At 40.2% G+C, this 5,468-nt stretch overlaps 1 pseudogene; it reads left to right on the top strand.

Moving 5' to 3' along the window:
* The first annotated feature begins 5,134 nt into the window (after positions 1-5,134).
* Positions 5,135-5,234, top strand: LOC132267967 (small nucleolar RNA R71; annotated as a pseudogene).
* Positions 5,235-5,468: the final 234 nt, after the last annotated feature.

A 5,468-nucleotide genomic window follows, 5' to 3' on the forward strand; every position in this document is an offset into this window, starting at 1 on the left:
CATCCTCTCTAAGAGAGACCGTGTCGGTGCGGATAGATACGACAGCATCCTCCAAAGCCTGGAGTCACTCTCTAAAGCCAGGTGTCTGTGCTGGAGCCTCAAGTGTGGCTGGATCAAGAGAATGATGATCCTGAGCCTGCTCCGCATCGTAAATGTGTGACCCAACTGGAGAGTGTTGCTCGGCGTCCTCGGTAGGTTGCTCTAAATCAATATCCATGTGTACGGTAGCCAGATCGACTGCTGCTTCATCCGCTGCCGGGTCTGCTGCTGCTGCCTCCTCAGCCTCTAGCTCCTCTGCTGCCTCTGCTGCGTCCTCCTGTAATCTCTTGATAATAACATTGTAGTTCTTATCCCAGTTATTCTTTAGGAAGTGACAGGATCCTCGCTCAGGGTGCTCCCATGGATGGAAAGGATAGCGCTGGTCTAGTAGGATCTGGGTGATGAGGTGGCCAAATAGGAGAGACTTAGCCCTTTTGGGCCTCTCCTTGTTAATGTGCTCATCATAGAGCTTCCTCATCACGCTCTAGATGAACGCAGGGATAGACAGTCAATGCCTTATATAGAAAGCGTAAAGAGCTGTCAAGTAGTCGCCTCTCTGCTGAATCTTATGGCCAGCCATAAAGACGTTGGGGAACAAGACTGAGTCAAAGAACCACAAGTCATTTTGCAAATAGGTACGGGTGGCAAAGGTCTCACCATTGGCATAATGACCTGTGAGAAGAACGGCCATATCTACATATGAAGGCCGGTATAGCCTGGGATATGTCTCCTGTAGCTCTAGAGGGCAGTCATGTGGATAATAGCACGATCTGGATAATGTGTCCACAGTGATAGAAATCAGATGGCCATCAATGGAGGTCCTCAGCTCCGCCGTGTTACGCGGGGCAGGCCGGAGGTTCTGGAAGAACATCCGTACTAACCTAGGGTACACCGGGTACGTGACAGGGGCAAAAATGGCTGCAAGGCCCCTCCGCAGTATATCGTCATATGCGGATCGGGTAAGCACCGATCTGGAAAAGAAATCTATGTCGAAGACTGACTCGTATGCCACTGGAAGGTGTGATTACCTGCGTAATAGCTGGTCTAACTCCTAGGCTGGCTGAGCTGGCTGTGGTGGAGATGCTATGTGTTCAGCCTCAGCATCACTGTATGAAGGAGATGCGCCAGCAGCAGAATGTAATCTGCTGTCAGAATGGGGAGACTGTGTGGGCTAAGTTGGCTCCTCCTGTATGGGGTCCTGGGCATGAGATAGACCGGCCTCGTCATCCAAAGTCTGCCTGCCTCGGTGGTGATAATGTATGCGGGCTACAGTCTTAACCCGAGCCATGGCCTGTAAAATAATTGAAAACTTGCAAGGGAAGTCAGTGCCAGAATAAAGAATTAAAAGCACTAAATAGAATCATGTAGTTCAAGTAAGATAGATAAAACAGATAAATGATATGAATCTATTGAAGTGACAGGATGTGAACATGCTAAACAATATAAGTGTAAAATGCATCTAATATGGAAAATCACAGGCATTGGGCATGAATGAGATAGCATGGACACAAAATAAGATGCATGGAATGTGTGTATAAAATATGTGAAGTTCGATCGATCACAAAAATTATGAGATCGATCTCTCATGATCGATCTGAGAAATTAAGTAACTAAGTTCGATCAATCTCACTAGATCGATCTGAGAATTATGTTCGATTGATCGAACTCTGCGAAGAACGTGGACAGTCACAGATCTGTGACGTGGATAGCACGGGGCCTTTACGAACATAGTCGTGGGCCCATCAACACACAAAGCATCAATCACAATCACCTAAGAAGGCCCATACTCCCAAAATCAAATCGAAACTTAAAAATCTAACAAAACACATATATACATATATATATACAAAAAGCTTCAAACTTCATCAACGGAGATTTTCAACATTAAAAGAGCATGGATCTAATATTTAAAACACGGCTACATCATATTGAAGCTTGAAATCACAAATGAAGTCTCGGATCTAACCAAAAATGAGAGAGAAGAGAGTAGGTGCGAAGAAGTGATGGAGATCCGAGAGGAGAGAGAGAGAATCAACGTTTGGATCTCACCGTAGATGCTCGACGGAGATAGGGAAGATGGGTGCAGCGGCGATGAGAGGGTTAGGGCTTGAGAGGGTTAGATCGATCTTTGAAATCGATCTTGAAACCCTCGGTTTCATTTTTTAAAACTTCCCCGAACCAGTTCGATCGATTGAACTGAGACCTCAGATCGATCGAACTGAAATGATCTCTCTTTGAAATTTTTTTTTAAAAATTAATAGAAAATTTAAAAACTAAAAATTAAAAACTAAAAAATTAAAAATTTGAAAATATTTTTGGATTTTTGAAGAAATAAAATAAAATATTTTTGGGATTTTTGGAAAATAAAATAAAATAAAATAAATAAAATATTTTTGGAATTTTAAAATTAAAAAATCAAAACAAAATCAAAACAAAGTCAAAGCAATGAGATGAAGGACAGAGATCGATCGGAACAAAATGTTTGATTGATCTAACAGAGAGCTAAAAATATGCAGGTTTTTGGGTTCAAAAATTTTTCTAAGTGTTGGAACTCAAGATCAATCGAACTTAAAGTTTGGATCAATTGAAGAAGTTATGATCGATCTGAGAACAAATTCAAACGATGGGACATAGGGGTGATTTGGATGCAAGTGGATGCAGGTTGAAAATTTTCTAAATGTTGGATGCAGGTAGAAGTTCGATCGATTGAACTCTCATTTAAGATCGATCGAACTTATACAAAATGCTCAATTTCAACATAAAAGTGCATGCAATCCTAATCACAGTTCCTAGCAATGCATATGAACCAAAAACAAGTATCTAAACTTTGCAAGAATTGAAATTAAAGATAAAAATGAGGGAGGAATAGGGTTTTAACACCCTACGAAATGTTTTGCTAGTCTTTAATGTCTCTAGTAAGACGTTGGGCTCTTTTAGCCTAGATCAAACATCTTGTAGTGCATCCCCTCCTCAATGGGGTGATAAGTGCTTTGAACTCCACCCAACAAATGGTCCTTTAAGGAACTTGTTGGATTAAGCTCAAAAGACGTTTTCGGTCCTTGGTTAAGAGAATCTCTGGGCTTCCACGCCCTTTTAAAACAAGATTTTGAAACAACTTTCTTTGGTTTCAAGGTTGAAGATGGACTTTTTGAAACCTTGGTCTCACACAAAAACTCAATTCCTTCACTTTTAAGGTCATGACATTTCTCTATAACATTAATCTCTTCATGCTTATCAAATGAGTTAGGGGTTGGATTAAAAATATTCAACTTTACCTTCATGTGGCCAAATGAGATCTTCATTATCCCCATCCTACAATTGATGTTGGCATTCGCGGTTGCCAAGAAAAGATAGCCAAGGATAACGGGAATTTGGCTCTTAGGATTTGGGACCGGTTCTGTGTCAATGACAACGAAATCAACGGGAAAGAAGAATTTATCAATTTTAATCAATACGTCCTCGATGATACCCCTAGGCTTTTTGATTGATCGGTCGGCAAGTTGTAAAACTACCGACGTTGGTTTTAAGTCTCCTAAGCCTAATTTGACATAAACCGAGTATGGAAGAAGATTAACACTAGCTCCTAGGTCAAGAAGAGCCCGATTAATGATATGATCACCAATGATGCATGAAGTAGTAGGTGAACCAGGGTCCTTAAACTTGGGGAGAGTGTTATGCTATAAAATTGAGCTCACTTGCTCGGTTAAGACCACTTTTCTAGGTGCTTGGTTTTGTTCTTCCGCTTTTGGGTGCACAAGTCTTTCAAGAATTTGGCATAAGCCGGAATTTGCTTGATTGCATCCAAAAGTGGAAGATTAACTTTCACTTGCCTAAACACATCCATAATTTCATTTACTTTGGCTTTTTGTTTGTCATTTGAAATGGATCCTTTTAAGGCATCCGAAAATGGAGCTTCTGGTTCAAAAACTTTTCAGAATTTTTCTTTAAAGTCTCTTCAACACAAGAAGTTTTCAAATCATTTTGCAAATCTTTCTTTTCAAAATCACTTTTCAACACATTCTCATTTATATGGTCATGCATATGCAATGAAGGAGGAATATGATATGAAACAGGACGAGTGTTAACTTGTGGTTGCACTGGTTCACTCTCTTCATTGGACACACCCACTTGGTTGTCCACAATCCTTCCACTTCTCAAGGTAGTCACCGCATTGACATGCTCTATTGTGTGACCTTCCGATGAGGAATGAGTCTCCACAACACATTGTTGCTTTTGTGGGGCATTCAAAGGCATTTTTCCGTTCTCTCTTGCATTTAAAGTGCTAGCTATTTGCCCTACTTGGGTTTCTAGTTTTGTAATGGATTGAGAGTGAGAATGAAGTAATTGTGTGTTTACCTCTAAAGTGCCCAAAGTGGTCAAAGCTTTCTCTTCAAAAGCGGGACTTCTAACATTTCCTTGGGAATATGATGGTTGATTGGGAAAATGAGTATTTGAAAATTGGTTTCCTTGTGATTGATATGATGATCTAAAACCTTGAGAACCTTGGCCTTGCATTGGAGGTGGAATGTACTTTCCTTAAAAACCGCCTTGGGAAGGGTTTGAGCCCTCCCATTGGTTTTTCCAAAAGAAATTTGAGTGATTCCTCCAACTAGGATTGTAATTATTTCCATAAGGATTGTTCCCTTGATTAGTAAAAAAAGCATTTGCTTGTTCAGGATGCTCACTTTGCACATGTCCATGGGGACAATTGGAAGTAGAATGTAAAACACTTAAACAAGTCATATATGTCTCATTAGATGCATAATAAGAATGGTGAGGGAAGGAAGATACTTGATTCGCCGAGTTTTGGTTGATCAAAAATTGATCAAACCTTTGAGATAATGATTTCATTTCAGCGGCAATTTCATTGGAGTGGTCGACTTAATGTAAGCCAACACTCTTCCTATTATTAGAATTTCTACCATTCTTTGAAGATAAAGTACGATGCAAAAAAATTTCACTCATGCTCTCATAAAAACGCCACACGTCATCCTCATGCCTATCGATGTAAGAGCCAACCATGGAAGCATCAACCAATGCTTTGTAATTGTCCGATAAGCTCTCAAAGAAATATTGAACTAATTGCCATTTGGGCATGTCATGATGTGGACACTTCCTAAGCAATTCATTAAAGCATTCCCATGCCTCATGAAATGTTTCTCTATCCCCATGTGAAAAATTCTCGAATTGAGGTTCTCATGGCATTGGTCTTAGAAACCGGATAGTACTTCTTCAAGAACTCTTGTTGCATTTCCGCCTAAGAAGTTATTGAAAAAGGCCTAAGATTGTTAAACCAATATTTTGCCTTATTTTTAAGGGTGATTGGAAAAATTTTAAGCCTTAAGACCTCTTCCGGCAGGTCCGTATATTTTACGGTGGAACAAACTTCAAAAAACTCATCCAAATGCTTGTAAGGTTCTTCACTTGGA

This window comes from Cornus florida, unplaced genomic scaffold (genome assembly GCF_030987335.1).
Source record: "Cornus florida cultivar Cherokee Brave unplaced genomic scaffold, ASM3098733v1 CherokeeBrave_3.0.0_Hap2_Chr07, whole genome shotgun sequence".
Lineage (NCBI taxonomy): Eukaryota > Viridiplantae > Streptophyta > Magnoliopsida > Cornales > Cornaceae > Cornus > Cornus florida.